General features: G+C 33.8%; 1 long non-coding RNA gene across 2 annotated transcripts in view; it reads right to left on the bottom strand.

Annotated features, from left to right (window-relative positions):
• LOC106508831 (uncharacterized) overlaps nucleotides 1–12,183 on the bottom strand; it is a 1,163,285-nt gene that overhangs the window by 824,388 nt on the left and 326,714 nt on the right. For both annotated transcript variants that reach the window (XR_014839532.1, XR_014839520.1), the window contains exon 3: nucleotides 980–1,020. This is a non-coding gene — a long non-coding RNA (uncharacterized LOC106508831). The remainder of the gene's footprint in view (nucleotides 1–979; nucleotides 1,021–12,183) is intronic.

Here is a 12,183-nt window from a genome sequence, read left to right as displayed (position 1 = left end):
GCAACAGAAGTTTCTATTGCACAGTGCTACAGAGATATTTTTCATTCAATTTAAGAAGAGACAAGTTATAGGCTGAGAAACCATGCAAAGATTTGGAAAAATTCATGGAGTTTAGGGAACTAAATTTTAGATCAGTGTCAGCTGAGGACAGTGATCTCTGGTAAGAACACTATTTTATTTTTTATTACTATTATTAATTATTTGTGGGGGTATAAGAGCAAACTAGATATAATCTATTCCTCCTATGGACTAGACTAACATTCAGATCATCTCAATACTTACAAATGTGTTAGAGAAAACTTGGATAGCTAAAGCTGCCAGTCCTCTGACACAGTTAAAAAAATTAAGTAGATATGTACATAGAAAAAGATATATTCTTTCTAAACGAAGACAAAATTTGTTCAATCATTCAGAGAGATAAATTCTCTTTAATATAATAATCAGAGAGATAATTTCTCTTTAATATCTTACATAAACTTAAAAAATAACACTTGGGGATATTAAATGTTAATAAAAATTAAGAGAAAAACTGACATAGAACTTAAAATAACCATTCCTAGTGCTCTCAAAGATTAGGAGATCTTTAGTAGAATACTAAAAACTATCACAAAAAATCAACAATAACAGTTGCTACTATTGAGAAAAATGCTATATGGAATTAAATCAATATATACATTTGACATCAATCTGGAGGGAGATGAATTGATAAACAGTGAATAAAAATAGCTCAGAAAAACTATATAGAATAAGAAAGAAGAACAAAAAATGATTGACAATATAAAAGAAAATATATGAGATTTAGGGGATAAAGTAAGAGGTCAAATTAAAATCTAAACAGTTCTGAAAAAGAGAAGAAATAGAATAAGGCATATGCAATATTTGAAGAGATAATGAATGGGGCTTCTTTCTCAAAACCTATAAATCAAACCACAGATTAAAGAAATGCCACAAATACTAAACCAAATAAATGAATACTTACCTTACCTGCACGTATCATAAGATAAGGTCCTGATGATATTTCTGAAAATAAAAGTCATAATCAAATTTCTAAAAGCATTCCAATACCCCTACCCCTGAAAAAAGACAATTTACTTTCAAAGAAACAACTATTATATTTCAGATGGTTTCTCAAAAGAAACAATGGAAATCAGAAGAGAAAAAACTGCTAATCTACAATCGTGTACACATATAGTAAATATAACTTCCAAAATATAAAGGAAATAAATAAGTTTTTTAGACAAAGCATAGATAGCTTATCACCAAGAAAATTTTATTAAAATAAATATGAGTACATTTTAGCAGAAGAGAAATATTCCAAAACGGAAATTCAGGAAAAAATAGAGAAAAATTGGAAGGAAAAAATATGACAATATCCCTATAAAGCAACACCTATAATGTCTTCATAAGTTTGAAATAGTATAGATTTAAAATATAAGATCAGGATTAAATGTAAATTGGAGTGGTATCCATGTAAGTATAACATTCTAACTTCTTGAGTTGCCTGTGAAGAAGTAAAAGTAGCAATTAACATTAGCTATAAAGTTGATTTTTCAAGAAAGCAATGTGTAAAGCTATCTTCTAACATCATTAAGGTAATCAGTATAGGAAATATAAAGAGAAGAGAGTTAATCATCTATCTATAGGAATTAGACTAAGCAGATTAGAAGTTTTTCTGTACTGCTATGGTTTTCATTTGATACAAATGCATTACTTTTTTCATATTAGAATGTATGTAAATTGTTATTTTTAAATACATTAGAAAAGAGTAGCCAATGTGGATGTGAATTGTGGAAATGTAAATGATTGTGGTTTGGATGCTAAAATCTTAGTAAGTGATGAAATGTGTTTGAAAAGGTAGTTGTTATTTACAAGGAGTCGAGTAGACAGTAAAATCAAATGATATAAACTTTAAAAAGAAAAAATGCTTTAGAAGAATCAAAATTAAATTACCTAGATTTTGCAGTGTAGATTTAGGAAAATGCCACCATTGCCTACAGCCAGTTTATGCTTTAAACATTGAATAAATGCAATAACATTTGTATTCTTAGGATGGTAAGTAGGTTTAACTTCAGGAAAAGGTGAAAAGGTAGTATTTTATAAATACTTTGAAGTACAGATAAAGTATTTGCACAAGTTTGAGGACTCTATGAGGCACAGTGGGAAAAGCTGAGTGGGGGAAGTAAGCAATGCTTGCCTGAGTAAGAAAGTACTATGGCCACTAAGTATGTTAACATATATGTTCCAGTGGGGCTTCAATGTTTAGAATATCAGGGATAAGAGCATGTATCTTCTAGATCCTGGTAAATAAAGATTAAATCCCCGTGTTATCAAAGTCCCACGGGGCTACTAGCACAGCTACAGTAAAACATTTTTGATTGACTGGTCTGCTTCCATAGGGACTATACTCTATTGGTTGGAGAGAGAATTTGCTATTTCAGAACATGCTCATCAATTTATAGAATTAAGAGTGAACCACAGCGGAGCAGAAGGCATATGTAATGGTTAATATAGGAAGCTATATTAATAACAGCTTATTATAGGCATGTTTGTTTAGTTAAAACAAAGCTATTTGTAGGCTAGGGGTCTGCTAGCCTCTGCCACAGCCACAGCAATGCCAGATCCAAGCTGTGTCTGCAACCTACACCACAGCTCACAGTAATGCTGGATCCTTAACCCACTGAACGAGGCCAGAGATAGCGCCCACATCCTCATGGATATTAGTCAGATTGTCTCCGGTGAGTCACAACACGAATGTCTAGAAATTGTCTTTCAGTCACTGCACATGTTTCCCTTTGTAGGACTCTAATAATTAGAGTTGCCAAAGCCTTCCTGTAGCCATGACTGCAAAGCCAAAAGAAACACACTGATGTTGACCAAGACACTGCTTATCTGCCAAATAATGGAAGCTGTTTATGCTAATTAATTAATTCTGCCATTAATTGATTAATTCTGCCATGGCATGAGGTGCTTTTTTATTTGTTTGTTTTGTACTTTGCACCCACAAGACAGATGGAAATCCCCACTGAACAGCTCAAGGTCCAAAGAGTTTTCAAGGGGCATCTGTGCAGTATGTGGACTGAGTCTTTATCTGTGGGCCAGGGTTCTAAATATGCTTACAACAGGCTATATGGTTTGTCATGGAGCCCGAATTGAGAAAAGAAAGAAAGAAGGATAAGGACCAGGGGCCAACTCTGCACACACTACCATTATCTGAAATGGAATTCAAAGGACAATAAGAAACTTAAATTAAAATTTCAGCCTTTAGGAGTCCCTGTTGTGGCTCAGTGGTTAAGGAATCCGACTAGGAACTATGAGATTTTGGGTTCGATCCTTGGCCTTGGTCAGTGGGTTAAGGATTCCGCGTTGCCGTGAGCTATGGTGTAGGTTGCAGACGTGGCTTGGATCCCTAGTTGCTGTGGCTCCGGTGTAGGCTGGTGACTACAGTTCCGATTAGACCCCTAGCCTGGGAATCTCCATATGCTGCGGGAGCAGCCCAAGAAATGGCAAAAAGACAAAAACAACAACAACAACAAAAAAAAAAACTTCAGCCTTTAGATGTCTACAAGGACTTGTGGTAGAAAATGGAATTGAAATATATTTTATTTAACAGTCTTACAATTAGTAGAATGTTACATATTAGAAATGTTGCTAAGCATAAGAATGTTAAATATTTTGGTCCCTTGTCATTAAGCTCCGATTAGCATCATCACAGAAAAATTGATTTTTTAAGGGAATTTGAAATGAAAGCAATAATGTCCTCCAAAGAGGAAGGAAGCACTGGCCTTTGTGCTGAGTCTTAGACTTCAACACATTTTTCTACACTTAAGGTTTGGGTTGTCCAGAAAACTTGAGCTTTAAAAGTTTAAAGTTGTTGTTCCACAATCATATTTATTTTCCATATTAACAAGTCCAAAACTATATTATCCCTGTCAAAGAAGTACTGTTTCTCTCACAAATGTTTTAAGACAGATGATAATGCAATTTAATATGCAAATTTAAGTTAGAAAGGAATAGTTCAACGTAATTGCTTTCCAAGCCCAATCAAGAAATTTAAGTTAGTTGAGAGCTAAAAGTTTTGAAATGCAAAAGATTTTTCTTTACATATTTTAACTAATTAAACTTGTAATTATTCAGTACTTTCCCTCTTTAAACACATAAAAACACTTTTAAGTCAATTTCCTGTGGAGTAAAGCAGTAAGTGATCATCAGCCACATTCCTCAAATAGAAAACATGGGGTAATATAATTTATTGATGGTTTCCCTTTCACATTATGTATATATTAACATAGCTGAGACTCTCCACCAGACATTGAAAATGCTCCAAAGAGTATACATTCAATCATTTCCCTTATACTGAGGAGCTATTTCAAAATGGATATTCAGTTTTTCAAATAAAACTATTAGAAAATCAGAAAGTGTTAATGAATATATGTAGGGATTCCTGTCAACAGGAGCAATCACCTTGCTTTTTCACAGGGGTATATATATATTTATATATATATATATAGAGAGAGAGAAGGCATGTGTGAGAGAGAGACAGAGAGCGTGAGAGAGCAGCCACTATTGTTCAGGACCAGTTATATGTCTGACCCAGATATGAGTATGTTTCCTTGATTAAAAAGGCTGGGTGGAAATATACTAAGAAGGAGAGTTACATGCTAAAGCAATATCGACCCATGGGACTCAGGTTGCTTAGAGACCTGTAACATTTGAAAAAACCCCACAATTTGGGATGAAGAGTGGAAAACGCTCTAAATCCATTAATATAAATTATGGAATTTAAAAACATTTTACACCTTTTATTTTTTTATTTTTTATTTTATTTTTTATTTTTATTTTTTGTCTTTTTAGGGCCGTACCCAAGGCATATGGAAGTTCCCAGGCTAGGGGTCAAATCAGAGTTGTAACCACTAGCGTACGCCACAGCCACAGAAATGTGGGATCCGAGCTGCATCTGCAACCTACATAGCACCTCACAGCAGGATCCTTAACCCACTGAGCAAGTCCAGGGATCAAACCTGCATCCTCATGGATACTAGTCGGGTTTGTTACTGCTGAGTCACAATGGGAAATCCACAGCTTTTATTTTATATAGAGGGATTTTATTTTATAGAGGGATTTATATAGAATTGATTTTATTCTAAATTATTAATCACCTACAGTTTTTTGGTATAATTCCATGTGGCTCTTTATTATTTACTCATAAAGTTGGTGAAATATTTCTACATGTATAAAATATTTCCCTTTTAAACTTGACTGAATAAAAGCAATTACCAAAATAACTGGTAGCCTGTATTCCAGTGGCAGAGTAAACAAGTGCCTCAAGTAAAGGGTCTTCATAGCTGGCATTAATTAGTCCTATTGTTGACAGAGGCCACAGAAGATAGGACTATTTTCTCGCCTACAGAGAAGGTTTCATAGTTTCAGGAACATCAGTGAGGCAATTATAAATAAATTCTGGATAGTTCCTTTGCTCTAATTTGATAAATTTGCTGTTGCTTTTCCATTACAAACGCTCAGCGTCTGATTGGCTAGATGAGATTCAAGGGAAAGAGAACAAAGGCAGTAAGTTTCAAAAAGTAAAATGAATCACAGAGGAGATTAAATTGTGTAGTGATGTACTTTGGCTAAGTACGATTCTGTATAGTTAGAAATATTTAGTTAATAAATGATATTGAATAAAAAATTAGAAAACATTATACCATCATACACTTACCAATATTTTATTTTCATAAAAGTCATATAAAAATTTATCTGGGTTTTTCCTTAGGAAATCATAAGTTATATCTTCATTCTATTTTAAGTAGCAGTTCTCTTTAAATAATTTTATTTGGAAAGTAAATTATTTCATACTAAATAAGGATTACGTTTATGATCCTTAGGACATTATTTTTTTAAATTTATTGGGGACAATGAAAACAAATCTATCCCATTGGAAAGTGAAAAGACATATGAAGCAACTGTTATTCTTTCCTAAGAATAATCATTCCATATAATTAATATTCTTTGGAATATTATTAAACAATTATTCAATTTTTGAAATTAGTGAGGTCGAATCTTTACCCAATAATAAAGTGAAAATATTCTCAAATTACATAAATTAAAATGCATCTTGACATTAATAAATACATCTACTTGGGTTAAACTCCATATCCTCATTTTGTATGGCCTTCAAACATCTCCAAAATGTCACATTTGTAATAACACAATTAATCATTTATCTATCAGTTCTGTAAAACATTAAATCTCACCTGTTTTTTGGTATTAAGAACATCCTTTATAAAAAAATTATCTTGCCATAGATATTGCATCTTTTTGCATGATTATTCTATCATTCCATTAAAGTTGTCTTCTTATTTTTCTACTTTTATTCTCCCTCTCCTCCCCATACTCCCTTCCTCCTCCACCTTCTCTTTCTTTTCAGACCCAACATATTTCAAAGGGTTAAAACCATGCAAAATATTATGCAAATATAGTATAATCAAATTAGAAATCAACAACGAAGAGAAATTTGGGAATCACATATATTTGGAAATTAAACACTTTTTAAAACAATTCATGGTTCAAAGAAGAAATTAAAAATGAAATTAGAAAATCCTTTAAGAACAGAAAACAAAAGCACAGCATATCAAAATGTATGAGACGCAGCTAAATTATATTTAGAGAAAAATTTATAGCTGTAAATACCTCAGTTTTTTTAAAAAATGAGGAAAGATCTTATTTTTACGCTTCCACCTCAAAAAACTAGAAAAAAGAAAGAGCAAATTAATGCCAAAACTAGCAGAAGGCAAGATATAATGTAATTAGAACAGAAATAAAAGAAATATAAAACACAGAAACATTAGAGGAAATCAGTGAAGCCAAATATGTTTTTTGTAAAAAGTAATAAAATTTAGAAACTTTTAACTAGACCAACTAAGAAAAAAAGAGATAAAAGATACTAATTAAAAATTAGGCATTAAATAGGGGATATCACTACTGACATTAACAAAACTTGAAAGATTTATAACAAAATACTATGAACAACTTCATGATACCAACAAAGCAGAAAACTTACATTAACTAGAAAAATTTCTAGAAGAATTACTAATACTGACTGAAGAAGAAGTAGGAAATTTAATAGACTTGTGGCAAAATAAAATGAAATTTAAGAGTAATTTAAAATCTTCCCTCAAAGAAAACTCTAGATACAAACAGCTTTACTGGAGAATTTTATCTAATATTTAAAGAAATAATGTAAATAATTCACACTTATATATTGTGTGCAAGGCATTTTGCACAGAGTCCAAACAAAAAAATAGAAAATTATTATTAATATTGAGGTGACTGACTTTACAAAACAAGAGGTTACTGATATCTTTTATTACAAATGGGATACTCCTGGGATAAACCATAATGGAAAAAAATAGAAATAATTTGCTGTATAGCAGAAATTGACACATTGTAAAACACCTATATTTTAATTTAAAAAATGGGATAGAAGCCAAAATGCATGAATTTAAAAACATGATTCAGGAGTTCCCAATGTGGCTCAGCAGTAATGAACCCGACTAGTGTGTGTGAGGATGTGGGTTTGATCCCTGGCCTCACTCAGTGGGTTAAGGATCCGGTATTGCCATGAGCTGTAGTGCAGGTTGCAGATGCGGCTTGGATCCCACATTTCTGTGGCTATGGTATGAGCTGGCAGCTGCAGCTCTGATTTGACCCCTAGCCTGGGAACTTCCATATGCCACAGGTGCAGCCCTTAAAAAAAAAAAAAAAAAAAAAAAAAAAAAAAGATTCAGTAGAGGGAGAAATTCCATATAATTCTAAAAGAACATTTCTACAGAGAACAGAGGAAAATAAATAAAGTCTTTAGCTTATAGCCTTTATCTCTATACACCTAAATTATATAAATGACATTTGATTCACATCAAATATTATCTTTTCCTGAAAAGAGTTTTGTCACTCAAACAAAAATGATAAATAAATCACTTTCTATGGTTTAACACAGAAACTATGGAAAACTTTTTATAATAAAATTTCATATATCATTGAAAGGATAGAAATTTTTTATTTCTATGAGCTTTTTGAAAACTCACAACCAGTATACAATCTCTCTGATTATCTGTCATCACTCTTAGATCTTACAGGTGGGTGATCTTTGTCCTTCAATTCTTCAAGAAATCTATAGGAGTTGTTATTTTGCATTCTCACCCATGGCTGTCTTCCTAATGTTTCCCACACTGATTTGTGTAAGGATGGAATTCTCTGGTAGCTGAAGAAAAATTTACGATTATCACCATCTTCAAAATTTCACCTCTATGATCCTTGAGTGTAAATTATATTTTCTAAATAAAGCTGTTGTCATCTCTATAACATTTATACTCAGTAAATGATGATAGGATGACTGTTTTTAAAACCAGATTAAAAGTAAATGTATTTCTAGAATAATCAAAAAGAAAAAAAGACATTTTTTTGCATTTAAAAAGTCTTTCACTACTTAAGTATTAAAATACTACTACTTATCTAAATATCTATAACCTCCCTCGGTTGATTTTGAAAACAATTTTGTTTTCTGCTAGGATAATTGACTTGGACTGTATATCTTTGGTGTGATGACTTAGACATAAAACTTTCTGAATATCACTTTATGCTTCAGTCTCAAAAGAAGAGATACTGTTTCATCAAATAAATTCTACAATTTTAGAAACAGCCATGTTTTGTCAACCTATTGAGTGTATCACTATATTTGATTACTCTGCACCTGTGTGAAATGATCATTAAAGCGGTATGTATTCTGAGTGAATTACAGAGTCTGATGGCTTCATATTGATATCATCTTCATTTATTTATATTAAATCTACTTAAAACATCAGGTTCATAATAAGGAACACAGGACAGAATTCTCTATTACATCTACCAGCAGACATGTAAGCCAATTGTTAAGAAGTAGGTGTAGGTATTTTATATTGTTATGTTAGAAACTTTCTTATTCTCTATTTAAGAGCTAATAAAAATGCAATAACATTAAGATTATGCCATTTTTTGGGCCACACCAATGGCATGCAGGAGTTCCTGGGCCAGGAATCCAACCCACGCCAGAGCAGCAACCCCAGCCACTACAGCGACAACATGGGATTCTTAACCCACTGAGGCACACGGGAAAACCTATGATTATGCCATTGATCAACTTCATAACTATACTGAGTACATATTTGTATTATCATGAAAATTCACAAATACATCACCAACTTCATAATATAGTTTTTTGAAAAAGTTGTTCAATATTACAAGCTCTGGAAAATGTACTTGTATGGAGAAAATTTGTTTTACATAGAGCTACATTTTCCTGCACTTGAAACATTTCCCTGCATCTGTGACCTACACCACAGCTCATGGCAACATCACATCCTTAACCCACTGAGGGAGGCCAGGGATCAAACCTGCATCCTCATGGAAACTAGTCGGTTTCCTTACTGCTGAGCCATGATGGGAACACAGAAATTGGTTTTTCAAATGTATAAGAACTCTGGGATCTTACATTCACAAATATTTTAAAAATAAATTTTGTATCCTCTCACCATATTTGATTTCCTTTCTCCTTCCTTCCTTTCCTCCCAGTTGCTTTATGCTGGGAGCTTTTTTAAAATTATTCTTTAATTTTTTTAAGTTTTATTGACGTATGGTTGATTTATAATGTTGTGATCATTTCTGCTGTACAAGAAAGTGATTTAATTATACATGTACACACATCCATTCTCTTTCAGATTCTTTTCTTACATAGATTATCACAGAATAGTGGATAGAGTTCTCTGTGCTATACAACAGGTCCCCATTGGCCAATCTTTCCAAATACCTCCAAGTGCATATGCCAATCCCAAAGCCAGTCCATCCCTCCCCTATAACCTGTATCCTTTGGTAACCATAAGTTTGTTTTTAAAGTCTGTGAGTCTATTTCACTTCTGCAAATAAGTTCATTTGTATCCTTTCTTTTTCAGATGCTCTATGTAAGTGATATCATATGACATTTATCCTTCACTGTCTGAAAGAATACAATGGAGAAAAGACAGTCTCTTCAATAAATGGTTCTGAGAAAAGTAGACAGCTACATGCAAAAGAATGAAATTAGAATACTCTCTAACTTCATACACAAAAATAAACTCAAAATGGATTAAAGACCTAAATATAGGACCGGATACTATAAAACTCTTAGAAGAAAACATAGGCCAAACACTCCCTGATGTAAACCGCAGCACTATCTTCTCAGATCCATCTCCTAGAGTAATGAAAATAAAATAAAAAATAAACAAATGGGACCTAATTAAATTTAAAAGTTTTTGCACAGCAAAGGAATCCATAAAAAAAAAAAAAAAACTAAAAACAACCCTCAGAATGGGAGAAAATATTTTCATATGAAGCAACCAAGAGATCAATCTCCAAAATATAAAAACATACAGCTCAGTATAAAAAAGCACTGAGTCAAAAAAATGGGCAGATCTAAATAGACATTTCTCCAAAGAAGACATATGGATGGCCGCAGGAAAAGATGCTCAACATCACTAATTATTAGAGAAATGTAAATCAAAGCTACAAAATGAGGTATCACCTTACACCAGCCAGAATGGCCATCGTCAAAATATCTACAAACAATAAATGCTGGAGAGGGTGTGGAGAAAAGGGAACTCTCCTACACTGTTGGTAGGAATGCAAATTGGTACAACCACTATGGAAAACAGTATGGCTGTTTCTCAAAAAAAGCCATAATATTATCCATATGATTCAGCAATTCCACTCCTGGGCATAATTTGAAAAGATACATACAGCCCAATGTTCACTGAATCAATAGCCAAGACATGAAAACAACCTAAATAAATGTCTATCAACAGAAGAATGGATAAAGTTGTGGTACATATATACAATGGAATATTAGTCAGGCATAAGAAATGGTGAAATAACGACAACTTCAGCAACATGGATGGACCTAGAAATTATACTTGGAACTTTTAAAATAAAAGTCTACGTGGCAAAATTTAACTGCAGGTATGTATGGTGACACATGGTAGCACTGAGGACAGGGTACATAATAACTAGTTTGACCATGCAAAACTGAATATCATACATGTTTATTATTAAAAGGTCTTTGGCCATTTTAACATTAGATATGTCTTAATGACCAAATTTTTCAGCAGTTCCCCAAAGCCTTTGGGTATGTTGTTCAGAACTGCCTTCCATTTTGCAGTTTATTTTTTATATTTCCTGGACAACTTGCCCCTATCTTTGTAATCCTATTAATCTCTCTTATACAGAACTTTTTTTTTTGTTTGTTTGTTTGTTTTGTTTTGTTTTGTTTTGTTTTTTTTTTTTTTTGTTGTTGTTGTTGTTGTTGTTGCTATTTCTTGGGCCGCTCCCGCGGCATATGGAGGTTCCCAGGCTAGGGGTCGAATCGGAGCTGTAGCCACCGGCCTACACCAGAGCCACAGCCACGCGGGATCCGAGCCACGTCTGCAGCCGACACCACAGCTCACCGCAACGCCGGATCGTTAACCCACTGAGCAAGGGCAGGGACCGAACCCGCAACCTCATGGTTCCTAGTCGGATTCGTTAACCACTGCGCCACGACGGGAACTCCATACAGAACTTTTAACCCTCAATTTGTGAAGTAATTTCCATTTGTTCTTCTTGATCCACTCTTCATCTTTTTCACCTATTCTGTGTCTTGGGAGTCTGCTGTATACGTACTGTCTTCAAGGTGAAACTGACAGTGCTAATGGCCTGAACCTGGTCAGAACACAGATTAGGACTTGAACCCACAGTTTTAAATTCAAGTTACTCACCCTGTGTCTGGACTCACTAAGGTTCAGGTTCTTTATGCCTCCGTGCAGAAGGAATTCAGTGAAAGACAAAGTGATAGGCAAGAAACAGATTTAATAGGATAGGACGCTTTCAAGGGATGCAAATGGGAAGTCCAGGAAGCCCTATCAGAGGATCTGGATTCAGTTGCCCACAGTTTACCATCCAAGGGAATGGGGGTTGGAAAGGCCTGTCTCTTCCTTTCCAGGAGAAGCAGCTCCTCCTTAGTATCCAGTAAGGTGTGTATTCAAATCAGCTGAAGGGCAGTCCTCAAACTTTTGCTCTGGGTCTGATTCTAAATGCAGGCCTCATCCCACCCCCACGCAGTGACCTGAGGCAATTCTTGCACCT

Source organism: Sus scrofa, chromosome 1, assembly GCF_054392235.1.
Source record: "Sus scrofa isolate SSC_HxYL_T2T_F1_AM1 chromosome 1, Sscrofa_HxYL_maternal_Yorkshire_Landrace_v2.0, whole genome shotgun sequence".
NCBI classification, from domain to species: domain Eukaryota; kingdom Metazoa; phylum Chordata; class Mammalia; order Artiodactyla; family Suidae; genus Sus; species Sus scrofa.
The sequence above is the reverse complement of the archived record's forward strand: the minus strand, read 5'-3'. Positions and strand labels throughout refer to the sequence as shown.